Source organism: Macaca mulatta, chromosome 7, assembly GCF_049350105.2.
Source record: "Macaca mulatta isolate MMU2019108-1 chromosome 7, T2T-MMU8v2.0, whole genome shotgun sequence".
Taxonomy (NCBI): Eukaryota; Metazoa; Chordata; class Mammalia; order Primates; family Cercopithecidae; genus Macaca; species Macaca mulatta.
In genome coordinates, this window is record NC_133412.1 from 125,436,614 (window position 1) to 125,453,660 (window position 17,047).

Below are 17,047 nucleotides of genomic sequence, written 5' to 3' on the forward strand. Positions count from 1 at the left end.
CTCCTGCATGTTTCAATCTAACATCTTCCCCTCCTTATATGCCACTCACTCAACAGAAGGCAGTAGGGAGTCTAACTTCCAAGATCCTACCTCCTGACAATTCCCTGACAGTGCCAGCAGCAGCCTCTCATTTGGAAGATGTGGAAAAGGGGGACCCCGCAGGGCCATCTCTCATGATCACCCTGTTTTGGGAACAACCGGCAACACGTAGGGGAACCCCAGTCATTGTCTACCAACCCTGGTCAAAGGCTGAGTTGCAGGGCATAAAGAATTTCTGGGTCTGCATAAGATCCAATTGGGTTTGCCCAAGAATTTGAATTCATTATCAGAACCTATGACCCAGGCCATTCAGACCTCTAACAGCTGGTACACATGTTGGTCTCGGAAGCTAAAGCTAAGGAATGACTGGAGAAAGTACAGTGGTCAGACCCTGTAGCAGACTTAACCCCTGAAGGCCCAATAGAGCTACAATAACCAGCCCCCAGAAATCGAGAGCACAGGCACAAAGATGTGTGGGAATGAGCAACTGCTCTGTTAAATATCATTTCTTCAATATTCCAAAGGGTTGTGGATTGGAATAAAATCCAGCAATGCCACCAGAACCCAAATGAATCAATTTTAGATTATTTTATACAGTTTGACTGAGATAATATGCTCCAAATAATTAACTTACACTCTCTTGCCTGGTTCTTCTGATGAAAACCCTCATGACTATGTTCTGATGACTGACCAACTTCTCGCTCCCAGGACAGCCCTACAAGAGATGCCACTGGATAATGCTGAGATAGAATGGTATACAGATGGGTCTTATTTAAGATGGGAGGATGGAAATTTTAGAGCAGGATATGCTGTGGTTTCTTTACTAGAGGTAATTGAAGTGGTCCTCTTCCTCAAGCCAAATCAGCTTAAGGGGCCAAATTGATTGCCCTGACTCAAGCTTGTCAATTAGCAAAAGACAAGACTGTGAACATACGCTGACAGCTGCTAAGCAGTTGGAGTTGCTCATGACTTTGGAATGTGAAAGGAGAGAGGATATTTAACCTCCTCAGGGCAACAACACATAAAAAATGGACAACCAAATATCAGAGCTGTTAGAAACTATTCTCAACCAAAACTTTTGACAATTGTGAAAATCCCAGGTCACTCTACATTGGACACCACTAAAAGTGGAGTTAATTAATTTGCTATTGCTACAGATAAAAAAGCAGCATTGAAGCCACCAGCCCCAATCCAAAAAATGATCATAAAGCCTGAAACACTTAAAAACATATCGAAGGAAACCTAGAATGTAGCCCCAACAAAAGAGAAATCCACTTGGAAACAGACAGGGAGACACCTGTCTCCTGAAACTAAAATATTGTATGGACTTAATAATAAACCATTATTCCAATGGGATGTCAGGTACCCCTTAAGGAATGTGTTAATAACTTGACACATTGGAATCCAGATAAAAGTATATCCTAGTGTAAACAATGTTACTGGAAACCATCCTCCACAGTGGCACAAAAAGATTTATTCCCAGTGTGTTATTTGTCCTAAGTATAATCCAGGGAAGCTCCTCCATGAGGCCCAAGGTCATTTTCCCCTTCCAGCTGGACCTTTTGAGATACGGTAGCTTGATTTTATCCAGCTGCCATCCTCTCAAGGTTACATGTCTTAGAATGGTCTGCATGTTCAAAATGAAAATGTAGATAATGAAGGATACCTGAAGTCACTGTAGGTCTATTCCTGCTGATTCTGACTGATGTTACCTTATTTTCTGGTGAGCTTGGGTATTATGAGAACACGTATTCTGGAGATTCTCTGATGCTTAAAATGATGGTGCCTTCCTCCAGAGGGGATTTGCACTCACCAGGCACCTAGGGTCGGTCCAGGACTTCTTTAACCCAGTTCGGGGCATAGGGTTTTTTGGACCATCCAGTTGAGGTGAATTGGAGTTACAAACTCACACAGACTTCCAGCACGTGCTTGTCACTTCACAGAGATTGCGTTTTTCTTTACTTTCCCTCCTCTGCACTGTTCAACACAAAAGAATTTTTTTTTCCCTTAAGATCTCCTGGGGGAGTGTTGGAGGGTTAGAGGGTAAAAGTGGGTTTAGGTTTACTTCTAGTTCATTCCTGACCTAAGGAAGGGTGAAGGAAGGTTTCCTATTAGACTCCCCACCTTTGCCGGAACATAAACTTTAATTTCTGAACTTGTGGACCCTGAAAGAATAAAAACAATAAAATCCAGCTTTCCTTCATTGACATATGTCCTCAGAGGCAAAAGCAACTTCTGTGTTCTGAGACAGGGTCTGGCTCTGTCTGCCAGACTGGAATGCAGTGGCACGATCTTGGCCTACAGTGACCTCCGCCTCCTGGGCTCAAGCTATCCTCCTCCATCAGCCTGCTGAGTAGCTGGGACCACAGGCTGTGCCACCACACCCAGGTAATTTTTTGTAGATATGGGGTTTCACCAGTTGCTCAAGCTGGTCTCGAACTCCTGAGCCCAAGTGATCTGCCTGCCTCAGCCTCCCAAAGTGCTGGGATTACAGGCATGAACCACCACCCAGCTGCAACTTCTGCATCCTGCTTTTCCCTCTAGATTCTCGTTGCCATTTGGATTTTGTCATGATAAATCCTATCTTATCACCTTTCTCATGCTTTTCAGACTTTTCAAATTTTTGCAGCATTTTTCCAACTGGTGGATTAGTCGGAATAGTTTACTGACTACATTACCCAAAACATAACTTCTTTAAGTTTGCAGACTGTCAAATAATTATGGAAATGGGCAGGGAATCTCTTAAATGAAATGACTAAAAGTATTTAGTAAAAAGTTGAAGCAAGATCAGTTCATATAAAACTGTACAAGATACAGTCAATCCTATAATTTAGAGGTAAATCATAGCAATAAGTACTTTTCTTGTTCTTGTTTTTGTTTGCTTCTTTGGAAACAGGGTCTCTCTCTGTCACCCAGGCTGGAGTGCAGTGGCACGATCATAGCTCACTACAGCCTCAAATTTCTGGCCTCTCATGATCCTCCTACCTCAGTCTCCTGAGTAGCTGGGACTACAGGCACATGCCACCATGCCCAGCTAAGTTTTTGTATTTCTTATAAAGACAGGGTTTCACCATGTTGCCCAGGCTGGTCTCAGACTCCTGGGCTCAAGCAGTTCACCAGCCTAGTGCTCCCAAAGTTGTGGGATTACAGGCACGAACCACTGTGCCTGGCTGGGACAAGCAATTTTCAAGGTCAGCTTCCCAGAGCCTCGCAAGAGTAGGGCACATGAAATGGGATGGCAGGGCATCACATCAGGAGGGGTCCAACCTTTCCCCATCTGGTCACCCACAGCAGCTCCATCTATACTGATACCTAGACTTGGCCAAAAATACCACACAGAACAGATAAGCATTACAAATTGCGTCAAGGATCCCCAAGACCACCCCTGGTTTCAAGGCTTCTCTAGACGGACTTGCAGGACTCAGCATACAGTTGCACTCATGGCTACGGTTGATTACAGGGAAAGGATACAAAGCAAAAAAACCAAAGGGAAGAATCACATGGAATGAAGTCAGGAGGAAGCCAGATGCAGACTTCCTAGAGGCTTCTCCCATCAGAGGCACAGGGATGTGCTTCCTTCTTCAGCAACAAGGTGACAATATGGGTGAAGTGTTACCTATCAGGGATGCTCACTAGAGACTCAGTGCCCGAGGTTTTTTGGGGAGTTGGTGGTATAGGCAGCCTATGCCTGGCACATACCACAATTTCAAATTCCTAGACAAATAGCAGCTGTTCAGCATACACTCTGTTATGTGCACAAAGCAATCCCAACACAGCAAACCACCCTTATCATGTAAGAAATGGTGGGAACCCTCCCAAAATCCAGGTTACCAGATGCCAACCATGGGCAACCTTGCAAGCAGGCCTTTCTAAAAATAGCAGTCTCAGGTCTGCTGTGGTGTCTCTTTACTATACACACAAGAAGAAATATATCATTTAAAACTGATCTTGTGTAACTATAAAACATAAAGGAATTATCTGATAAACTATTAAAATATATAAAAGCTTATAAATATGTCAATATAGAGTCAATAATATGTTTATATACTAGCAGTAACATATACAAACCAACAAACAGAAGGTCCTATATGCAATAGCAACTAAAACATATGTAATGCCTGGAAATAATCTTAACAAGACATGTAGTGACAACATGAAGTAAAAACACAATTATATGAAGAAATATAAAATAAAACTTGAAAAAGTAACCAGATGATTATTCCTGATTAGGAAGACTGGATATAAAAATGATGTTCAAAATTAATTTGTAGGTCTAATGGACACAATGAAAATCTCTGCTGCTTTGAGTTCTTTCTTTAAAAGAAAAACATAGGTTTTGGGGGGTTTTGCCTACTTTGACAAAATGATCTCAAAGTTCACTCAGAGAATAAAAAAGGAAGAAAATTCAGAAAAAAGAAAGTTGTTAGAAGGTGAGTCTCATTCTGTTTTAATCATCTTACAATGATATAATTAAAACAATGTGGTAATTGTACAAAGAATAGCCTAGATCAATGAAAAAGTTAAGTCCAAATATGGTCTTAGTATATGAATAACAAAGAATGCCTCACAAATCGATGAGGAAGACAAAAGTTAGTCAGTATGATTTAGGAATAACTGTTTAACAATTTGGAGCACATTCATCTAAACTCTAATTTTTTTTTAAAGAAAGCCAATCATGTCTGATCTTTTTATTACTGCAAATAGCCATTATGAAATATAATTAAAACCAAGTGTGTTTGGCTTTGGAAAGGTTATAGTTACATTAGTATTTGCTACTTCTATATGTCAAAAAAAGTAGGTAAAATAAAAGGGCAGACAGGCCTGGGAAAAATATTGCAGAGTTAATATATTTTATATTAATAAAATATACATTCACATATTGCTTAATGACGATATACATTCTGAGAAATGTGTAATTAAGCAGTTTGTAGTGAGAACATCATACCCTGTATTTACACAAACCTAGATGGTACAGCCTACTGCACACCTAGGCTACATGGTATGGCTTATTGCTCCCAGACTGCCAACCAGTACAGCATGTTACTATATTGAAAATTGTAGGCAATTGTAACACAGTGGTAAGCATTTGTGTATTTAACATATCTAAACATAGAAAAGGCACAGTAAAAATATAGTATTAAAGGAAAAAATGGTGTACCTGTGTGCGACACTTACCATGAATGGACCTTATTTAAAAATAGGGTTTTTTTCTTTGATAATAAATTAACTTTGGCTTACTGTATGGCCACCACCATATATGCAGTCCATTGTTGACAGAAATGGCTTTATGCAGGACATGGCTGTATTGTATCTTTATATGGAGCAGAGGTGATAGTAGAAAGTATTTTGTCCAGGCCATGTGGCCTTGGATAAGTCCTTTAGCTTCTCTAAACCTCAATTTCCTTCCTTCTTGCAGGTTGTGGCAAGGCATAAATATACATAAAGCTCTTGGCATATATTCTACTTATTATGGTTGACTGACAAATGATAGCTAATTAGTAGTGGTGGCAGTGGTAATATACTTGTAGTGATAGTAAGAGCTCACATAACTAAGAAAGCATTGTCCCCAAAGATAAATGCATTAAAAACATGAACAGAGAATTCTCAAAGGAGGAAATAAAACTCATAAACTCGGAAAAATGTTTGACCTCACCCACAAAGTTCAAATTAAAACCATGAAATGGCATTTTTTGGCCCACTAAATTATCAAAACATTTTTTAAAAAGCAGTACCCAGTGCTGGGAGGGTGTGTTGAAATCGGTATTTTCATACATTTCTGGCGATTTATAAATTAGCACAACTCTGTTAGGAAGTAATGTGGAAATATGTGCTGTCATTTCCCCAAAAGATCATATCCTCTGATTTAGTAGGCTGAGATTTACTCCTAGGAACAGACCCCAAACATAAAAGTGCTACATGCATACAAATGTTAAGTGTAGTTGTTCCTGAATAATTAAAAACAATCTAGCTGTCCAGCAGTAGGAGAAATTACTACAAATTACTCAGTAGATATGATAAATAGAATGTTACTCAGAAAATACAAGAAGTAAGGCCGGGTGCGGTGGTTCACACCTGTAATCCTAGCACTTTGGAAGGCTGAGGTGGGCAGATTGCTTGAGCTCAGGAGTTCAAGACCAGGCTGAGCAAAATGGTGAGACCCCATCTCTACTAAAATGCAAAAAAATTAGCAGTGCATGGCTAATTTTTTATGTCCGGGTGCCTGTAATCCCAGCTACTTGGGAGGCTGAGGTGGGAGAATCGCTTGAACCCAGGAGGCAGAGGTTGCAGTGAGCCGAGATCGTGTCACTGCACTCCAGCCTGGGCGACAGAGTGAGACTCTGTCTCAAAAACAAACAAACAAACAAGAAGTAGTCCAGGCGCGGTGGCTTATGCCTATAATCCCAGCACTTAGGGAGGCCGAGGTGGGCAGATTGTTTGAGGCCAGGAGTCAAGACCAGCCTGGGTAACATTAGCAAAACCCCGTCACTACCAAAAATACAAAAAATTAACTAGGCATGGTGGCAAGCACCTGTGGTCTCAGCTACTCAGGAGGCTGAGGTGGGAGGATCGGTTGAGCCCAGGAGGCAAAGGTTGCAGTGAGCCAAGATTGAACCACTGTACTCCAGCCTGGGTGACAGAATGAGACCCTGTCTCGAAAAACAGTTAAAAAATTAAAAAGAAAATGCAATGTGAGAAAATAAAACAGGAAGCAGGATTTTATGTGTATTGTGTAGCAGACAAAAGTGGAAAGACATATTTCAATTTAGAAACTAATATTAAAATGTATGCTTATAGAGAATTACTACTTTTATAATTTATAAATTATAGTTAATTAAAATTAGATTTTGATAATTATTTCCACATGATCTCTTTCTTCTTTAAATGACACCAAAATTTAACCTCAAAATCTTGGCACTGACAGCCCTGAGGTTTTTTATATTGCTCCTCTAGAGGGAGCACAAGTGCTTGAAATACTTCACAACCATAACGATCTGTTTCACAATAGTCAAGAATTTTAGAAGGGCAAGAAAACACAGTAATCTACTGCAGTTTATCAGTAGTGTAGTCTGGTGTAGATAATCTAGTCTTAGATACAGAAGACGACCTCTAGCTATAAATAATTTATTTTCTATTATTAGCGCTGCTTTTAAGTGACATCAATTTTCTTGCATTGAGTATATCATCTTTTTGAGTTGAAGTTCCCAGTAGAGATGAAAATGGTGAAAAGGAAAAGAAAATCAAGGATGCAAGCTATTCTCAAAGTCCTAATATTATTGACATGGAATTATGGTTTAATAACTTTTCCTTGAACTTCCAAAGAAAAGTGCTATCAGCCCATTTAATTTTTTGCTTGTTTGTTGTTTGTTTGTAGTTGGTATCCTATTAATGCTGAGTTCCACAGAGCACCAAGAAAAGGAAAGCGAAGAATTTGTATCTTTAATGCATTAGTTAATTTGACTAGGTGTCTACTCAGGCAGGGCAACTCTGATCAAGGATCCAATGTGTCTCTTGCTATGCCAATTGCAAAAGCAGATGGGGTTTCGCTTTGGACGGTCCTCAGGGTCAGCCACTTTCTAGCTCTGAGTCCACTCTAAATGTTCTCAAGTTTGTTCAATTTGAATTTCAAAAACCCTAATTAAGGTGCATAATTTCCTTCTCATAACCCAGTTTTGCCACAAAGCTACATGGAATCTAGAGCAACATGAACAACCATAGCTTCTTCACAAGTACTTATTCCTCCTTCCATCTTTATATACTCAGACAACAACAAAGGCAATAAAAGATGGGGATGATAGGAACCTGAGAACTCTTTTTTCTTCTGACCTGAACAATGACCATCTTTTCAAATAACATAACAAGTCCTAAGACAACAGCAGATGAACTATTTCTCATGGAAGCTAGAGGTAGAAATGCCCATAAAACTTTTCTATTTAGGGAAGGCTTGCTCAGGAATCTCATTTCCTCTATTGGGTGTAGTCTGACAGATGAGATAAAAGGCCAGGATCCTGCAGGACCATCCCCGCCGTGGAGCCCTTGCCCAAAATGAAGGTGCTGAGCTTCACTCCCTGCCTGTCGGGACATCTTCATCCATCTTCTTTGCACTTTCAAACTACTACTACTACTACTACTTAGTATTGTAATTATTTTTAATTATTTAAAAGGATGTGAGCATTGTAAAAAGTTACCCTCCAAAAGCCCAAAACCCCTGCTAATTTAACTTAAGGTTCTCCAGCTTTCCATGTCAATATATTTTCATCTTATCTAATATCTAGCCCATATTCAAATTTCCACAATTTGTTCCCAAAGTGTCCCTTATAGCTAATTTGTTCAACCCACAGCCCAATCCAGGAGCATGCATTGCTTCTGGGTGAAATGTCCTTTGAGTCTCTTAATCGAGCCCAGTTTCTCTTCTTCTTCCTCCTTTTTTTGTTTTGCGACAGAGTCTTGCTCTATCACGCAGGCTGGAGTGTTGTGGTACAATCACAGCTCACTGCAACCTCGATCTCCTGGACTCAATCGATCCTCCTGCTTCAGCTTCCCAAGTAGCTGGGACTATAGGTGGGCACCACCATGCCTGGCTATTTTTTTGTATTTTTAAATAGAGATAGGGTTTTTGCCATGTTGCCCAGGCTGGTCTCAAACTCCTGGGCTCAAGCAATCCACCCACCTGAGTCTCCCAAAGTACTGGGTTTACAGGCATGAGCCACTGCACCCAGTCCTGTCTTTCTTCTTTTTAATGACTCTGACTTGTTGAAGAGCCAACCAGGACAGTTTTCCTAATTCCTGACTTTGTCTGCTTGCCATTTACTATGGCATTCAACTTGTTTCTCAACTGCTGAAGTTTACATCTGAAGTTAAAACTAAATACGATGAATTCAAGTTAATTTTTAAATCTATCATAGATGGTGGTATACTTCACACTGCATCTTCATCATATTAGAGAAGATAAATATTAATTGCTTGCTAAGATTCATCCCTGGGTTAGGGTAATAGTCTAAGCCTTTTATTGAGTGACAGAATGTTGATTTTTTAATTCTGTCCTTCTACATTCTTGGCAAGCATTCTTCTGAAAATAGAACTTTCTCTTTCATTTGGAGCTATTTGGTTACTCTAAGATACATTCCTTACATAAAGGTTAGATAAATGCTTAATTCTTTCTTTAGTTACCAGTTGTCAAAGTAAGAAGTCAATTATCAAGCCATCTCAAATGATGGCTTATGAGTTCTCTCTTTGGCTTTCTCTTTTTTTAGTATCCCTATAGAAACATGGATTTTTAAAATTTAGTGTGATTCAATTGATTAAATCACTGTTCTTTTTGATGTTCAAATTGTTGCAAATTTGGGTAAGCATGGGCTCCCAATTTGGACATACTTTTTATTTTTATTTTCCATTAAAAATATTTTTAGCATTTCTTTTGTATTTATCTACTTATTTATTTTTGTGCATGAATGAGTTCTTTAGTGGTGATTTCTGAGATTTTGGTGCACCTATCACCCAAGCAGTGTACACTGTATCCAGTGTGTAGTCTTTTATCCCTCACCCCACTCCCACCCTTTCCCCCAGTCCCCAAAGTCCATTGTATCATTCTTAGGCCTTTGCATTGGACATATTTTTTAACTTAGATTTTACAGATAATTTTCCTTCCTCTGGCCATTATCTCAGTCCCCAATTTATGCTTAATATTTTTTGTTAATGTTCTTCTCTCATTGATTTAGAAATACTCTTAGACTATATATCTGTGTATGTTTTGTCTACTATAAAAAAGTTCCACTTTTTAATTTTCAGGTTTATAATTCACATGCATAAAAGTATCCTTATTTGCCAAGTCAGTGATTTGTTGTCCATTTTCTTATCAGTTTTCAAAACTTTATTGTTGTCTCTTCTCTGACAACAATATGGCCTCGTGGAGAGATAGGCAGGAGCCAGGGCATGAAGAGTCTTGTATGCCAAGTTGGAGAATTCGGACTTTCACCTGAAGGCGATCAAGAGACAATGAACAGGCATTGAAGGGGAGTATCATGATCAGATCTCCTTTTTGGAATGATCAGGTGATCAGGCTATAATATGGGGTATTTCACAGATGTGAACAGGACTAGAGGCTGGAAGTCCAGTGAGGGACCTAACCTGCAGTGATTCAAGTAACTAGATCTAAGAAAGTAGCAGTGGGTATACAGAGAAGTGAACAGCTCTCAATGTATTTGGAAGTAGTCAGAAGGGCCGGATGCCATGGCTCATGCCCATAATCCCAGCACTTTTGGAGGCCAAGGCAGGAGGACTGCTCAAGCCCAGGAGGTTGAGGCTGCAGTAAGCTGTGAACGTGCTACTGTACTCCAGCCTGAGTGACAGAGAGAGGCCCTGAATAAATAAACAAACAAACAAATAAATAATCACCAACAGGATTTGGTGATTATTTAGATGTAGAGGCCAAGGGAGAGGAAAGAGTCAAGGATGACTCCAGGTTTCTAGCTTGGGCAACTGCGTGGGCAATGATGCCATCCACTGAGATCTAGCACAATGGATGTGAAACCAGCTTCACAAGGAAGTGTAGCATGCTGCCTTTATAAATGCCAAGTTCCACTACGTTGTATCCTCATTGACATATTAATGAGCACATTTTCCCAGTGAATGCACTTTTCTATTCCAGGAAGTAATACACATCATTTCTACTGGAAATCGTCAACATTCCCTCTTTTTTCTTCCACAACCTCCTCATCCTGCGCTACCAGTTCCAGCAAACTCCCTGCACCTGTGCCCACATACACTGGCTTCCATCCTGCTTCAGTGGAAGAAAGGCACCTGCTGCTCTTCATGGCACTCCTCTACTTGTGCCCTACAGCCCTCTCATGTTCTCAAGGTGTCTGCACTGGCAAGTATACTTTTTCTCTTCTGTATCATCTTTTTCTCCCTCCCTTAAGGATGATTTCCATCTATATGCTATTATCCATTTTAAAAAGCAAACTTCTCTTGACCTCATGGCCCCTCCAGCTACCACTAAATTTTTCAACACTCTCAAAGCTCTTCAAACTCATTCATATTGTTGTTTTCATTCCTAGCTTTACTTTCTCACCTTTTATTTCTCCCCCGTTCTGTTCCTTAGCTTCTCTCTATTCAGGTTTTTATTCCCACCATTCTACAGAAAGAGCTCTCAGCAGGGTCCCCAATGTAGGTACATTCCACAAAAGTCAAGGCCAGATATCTGCACTCGTCTTATTAGACCTTCCAGCAGCTCTGGCCAAGTCTCCCATTCCCTCCTTCATTCATTCAACACATCTGTATTGAGCACTTACTCTATGCCAGGCACTGTTTTAATCCTTGTGGATACAACAATCAATTAAAAAGACAAAGATTCCTGCCCTCTGGAGACTTATATCCCAGCAGGGAGAAACAGTTCACAAGCAAAAAACAGTAAATAACTAAATTACATGGTATGTTAGAAGGCAATAAGGGCTATGGGAAGGAGAAAACATAGAACTCAGCAATAGGCTGGAAGAGTTTCCCTTTTAGCACATAATTATCCCTATAACGAAACATACCCTCTGTGACAATATTTGATATCAAGCCAAATTACAGAATATGTCTCTACAACCTCACATAATAAAAAGGAATCAGATTTTCATCTGCTATCTTTCTGAAGTGCTCTCCTCTCCCCTAATTCTCCTGGATTTGATGTGAGGACGCTGGAGAAAACACAGAAGAAACAGTTGAAACTCGAGAAGGGGGAATGGGGATTTAGTATTTCCCATTGTGATACTATGTATTGGATCCTGGGGGCAGGCAACAGAAATGGAAGTGGCAAACGTCCAGGGTATAAGCTGACTCCTTTTTTGCCCTTTTTCCAATTATGTCAAGTGATAGCTGTTTTCTCACAGTGGAGAGTGAGTCAGAAACTCAAAGTATGGTAAATGGTCCAGGAGGGAAATTCTCTGTGGGTTAATACTTTTTGTTTTCATGTGAAAGAAAATAAAGCTATTGTGTAAATATCATAATTATGGTAAGTATTGATTTTCTACTAGGAATGGCAGATTGTTTACAAAAACGACTGCAATCATTCCTTCGTCGCTGTACGCACACTGCTCCCATCAAGAGGTAGTCTGTTTCCCCCTCCTTTTATCCAATCAGGCCTTGGGACTTACGTTGATTAGCAGAATGTGGTGGAAGTGATGGTGTGAAACTTCCGCATCTGGGCCTTACAGCATTCACTTTCGCCCTTTTGGAACACTGTGCCACCATAGGAGCCGGCCCAAGCTAACATGCTAGGAAATGAGACAAGCCCTGCCGACTGAGGCCTCCCAGACAAACCAGTCCGCAGTCAAGCCACCAGAAGACTGCAGCCACAAGAATAAGTCCATACAAGACCAGCACAAGAACCTCCTAGCTGAGTCCAGCCCAGCATAATTGACCCACTGAACATAAAACCATAAAATGGACTGTTTCAAACCACTCAATTTTGAAGTGAGCCTGTTATACAGAAATGGGTAACTGATATACTAGGTATTAAATATTTATTATTTATTAAAATGATAATCGTTTTAACATTGAGCATTGATCTTTTAATAAGTAGAATTTGAATAAGTAATTTTAATGTTTATGAAAAGAGGTAACAGTGAAGAGTACATACTGGAACTTTTTTTTCAATAAAAAGTCCAGTAGTGGCCAGGCGTGGTGGCTCATGCCTATAATCCCAGCACTTTGGGAGGCCGAGGCGGGTGGATCACGAGGTCAGGAGATCCAGACCATCCTGGCTAACACAGTGAAACCCCATCTCTACTAAAAAATACAAAAAATTAGCCAGGCGTGGTGGCAGGCGCCTGTAGTCCCAGCTACTCGGGAGGCTAAGGCAGGAGAACGGCATGAACCCGGGAGGCAGAACTTGCAGTGAGCCGAGATCGCCCTGCAACACTCCAGCCTGGGCAACAGAGCAAGACTCCGTTTCAAAAAAAAAAAAAAAAGTGCACTAGCCCTATATCTTGAAATAAGTGTTTATTTTTATAAAAATTAACCACATTATCCATAGTGTTTCATGACTCACTTCATCCACTCAACATTGTAGATATCTACCCATGTCAATACATGCAGAGCTATATTTTTTAAAAGTTGCATAATATTCCATTGAACAGATACACATAATATATTTGTATAACTCCCTTTTGACTGACAGCTGGGCTAGTTCCCAATGTTAATGTATTATAGATAATACTGAAAGGAACTTCTTTATACTTACAACTTTGAATACTTACTCTTTCAGCCTTGGTTTTCTCATCTGTAAAATGGAGATATATCTGACCCCTCCTATAGAATTGTTATAAAGATTAATGACACTTTGGGACGCTGAAGCAGGAGGACTGCTTGAGGCCAGGAGTTTGAGACTAGCCTGGGCAACACAGTGAGACCCCATCTATACAGAACTAAAAAATTAGCGAGGCATGATAGTGCACATCTGTAGTCCCAGCTACTCAGGTGGTTGAGGTGGGAGGACGGCTTGAGCCCAGAAGTTCAAGGCTACAATGAGTTATGATTGTGCTACTTCACTCCAGCCTGGGTGACAAAATGAGACTCTATCTCTAAAAAAAGAAATAAATAAGATGAATGAAATAATGCATATGAAGCCCTTAGCAGTTTGGGGAATGTAACTAGCCCTTAATAAACTGTGGTTTTGTCATCATTATTATTATAAGCTTCTTTAGGGCCCAGACCATGTCAGCATGGTCCCTCAGGGCCTGGCACATAATAAGTGCTCAATATTAAAATAGCTAACACCTGCTAAATGCTTTCTATGGGCCAGGCCCTGGGTTCAACTGCAACCTATGAAGTATTACAGGTACTGCTATTATCCCCATATTACAGATAAGGAAATGGAGGCACATAGAAGTGAGGTAACTTGCTTAAGAACAGAGCTAAAATTTGATTTCATAGCAATCTGACTCCAAAGCCCATGCTCTTAAAACTATACCATGCTGCCTCAGTAAATATATCCCCAGTAAATATAGAAATCAATATGATAGATTTCTAGAAATGCAACTTTTGGGTCTCAGGACATACATATTTTTAAGACTTTTCAAACATATATGTAACGTAAGTTATTATAATGTTAAGTTTTTGAAAAGCAGTAAATAAAATTTTATATGCAATGTTATCATAACTATGAAAAACAATGCATAGAAGAAAAGTGAAAGGAAACCCATCAAAATGTTATAAGTTACCATTTCTGAAGGACAATTCATGGGTGACTTTTTTCCTTCTATTTTTTAAAATTTTTCTATAACGAGTTGTTACTTTATAAGAACAAACTAAATAACCATAGCCTTGCTTTTGGTGTTATATGTGTTGTTCTACCTCACAGTTCATTCTGTTCTTGAAAGCAAACCTCTCTAAGAAAAAGAATTTTCATGATTAAATGGCATTCTGTATCCTCTATCAATCTTAGAAAGGAAATTAGGGTCACAGGAAATCTGCCTTCCTAACATGAGCATGGTAACTTGTTTGATCTAACTCCTGGCACTAATAAGGAGTGTTGTAGATTTACCTGTCTGATATTTCCTGACTGAGGACAAGAGAACTGTTGTACTCTTGCATCCATTTGTAAAGCCCTTTTTATTGACTCAGGGTTTTGCAAAGACTTTATCAAATTGTTTCTCAAACAATCCTGTGAGGTTGTAGTGTGTTCCACTGAACCTTGGATACACATACACACCTACATGAAAGCAAATGTAGCCAGATAATAATTTGACATATTAACCTCTGTACTTTTTGCCCAGTACTTGCTGCTACTCCAGAGCTTTCCCCAGTTTTAGCAGCAGCTAGAGTGTTCTCTGCTTACTCCCTTGGAGAAAGAACAATATAACAGACCTTGAAGAACACAGGTATCAATTCTTGGCTTATGACTTTCAAAAGCCTAGGCTTAGAGGAGGCCCAGATGACAGAAAATGAAGAATAGCAAAGTTTCACCACGTCTCCCCCCATCTAATTCCTCAGCCAGTGAAGGAGAGAGGGTGAAGCTCAAGAGAACAAGGAGAGCTTAGATATTAATACAGAGATTTCTTGAAAAAGTGGCCCTGTACTCCCAAATCTCAGAGGAGTTTCAGGGATCTGACATCGTAGAAAACCTATGCCTCACTTGGGTATAAACAGGGAGAGCAGGAGGAAACAATAATTCTCTAAGCCTTACACGGTATGGAAATAGTGAGAATATTTCCCATGAGTGCAGAAGTAATGAGGACATGGAAAGAAATTACTAGTCGTCAAGTTCACTCTTCTGCCAACTCCAACCTGCTGTAAATTTTAATTCTGGGATTTCCTTTGCATTCTTTTTAGAGTTTCCATTTCTCTACTGAGATTCCCTACTTGTCCATTGACAATTTCTCTAATTCTTTGAACATATTTATTAAATTCAAAATCCAGGTTATCTGGAAGTCGGTTTCTATTGACTTTTTTTTTTTTTTTTTTTTTTTAATACATTTTGGTGGACTAGTTACCACCTTTAGGAAAGAGGAACTTCCTGGCAATGCTAGTGTCAAAACTGGATTAAGCAATGACATTCAGGGATGACAATAATCTAATGTCAAAGTAGTTGCTTGAGGTGAAGGAAGGTATTATTTTGATAGAAACGACGCATAATGTGTAATGATTTCCAATCTTCAAGTAAACATGACAGTTGTAAAACCCTTGTAAAAAGTATAAGGATAGCATCTCCAATCCTCTTGTTTGGCTTCAAACAACTGACATGACCTGCCCACTCTTTAAAGAGTAGAACTGGAAGAGAATTTAAATCATTAACATCTAAGTCCCTGCCTTCTACCAAGTATGAAGACCATGTCCTCCAATGATGACAATTTTTTTCTAAACAAAAATCAGCTTCCTTGCATTCTAATATATAGGTAATATATACTTACAGAAAAATCAACCAAAACAGACAGGTATAAGGAAGAAAGTACCATTTAATTACTATTAATATTTTGTTGAACATCCTTATAGATGCTGTTCTATGCAAATCCTTATGCATATAAATATTGCACTCACACTGTCACCAACAACGAACCCATTTCTCTATGTCTTTGATCATACTGGATGTGCGCAATCTTTCCAAACTTTACCATCAAACAAAAAGTAAGACTTAAATTTTGTTGAGTGATTTGGTTCTCGTGCTGAGGATAAGGATCTTGTCATGTACTTCTTTCTGGCTTTTAATGGGCAGTATGTGCAATATATAGTGGCCTGGAGCATAAATAAGATGGTTTGGCTACCATACTCCCAGATATATTGCACTAACTCTGTGTGTCCTTGAGTAAGCCACTTCATCTTTCAATGCCTCCATTTCTTCACATGCAAATGAGGGATTTGGAATAGGCATTCTTGAGCTTCTTCTCTGGCTATCAGTAGGGGAGTGATGGCGAATGCACCACGCAGATCTGCAGTAGGCCCCTTTGGATGACTAACTCGATAGCCATGCCCAGCTCCTCTCCCTTCCCTGCTTCTACTCTAGAAGAGGCTGGAAAAACTCAGCAGCCCTTCTGTAGGCCTTTTTTGGAGTTAAGGGATGACAATGTGACCAAATTCTGGCTAAAAAGACAGAGGGAAGTCTATCTGGATGCTTCTAGAAAGCCTTTTGCTTTCCTGATGGAAGAAACAGGCACGAGAGAGCAAGCTCACTGGCACTGTCTCTCCTTTGCCCCTGGCTTCCAGGTAGACTTGATGTCTAGACCTGTAGGACAGTGTGTTGGCTTTGCATTGTGTTGGTGTAAGCAGCATCTGTTATCCAGAATCCTCCCATAGTTCCAGCATTGGCCACAAGGGAAATATTGCATGAGATCTGAGAGGCAGCAGCCAAGCAGCAGCCATGGTTTTTATGCTGTAAAGGACAACACAAGGTGTAAGGAACATTGGCAGTTCTCACACATTGTCACTGACCTGCTGCCTCACCTTGCTGGCATGAGCAGGAGCAAGCCTCACAGTTCCTCCTGCTCCCGCCAGATCACCTCCTATGGCTTCTTAAAGTCCTAAGCCAAGTGCA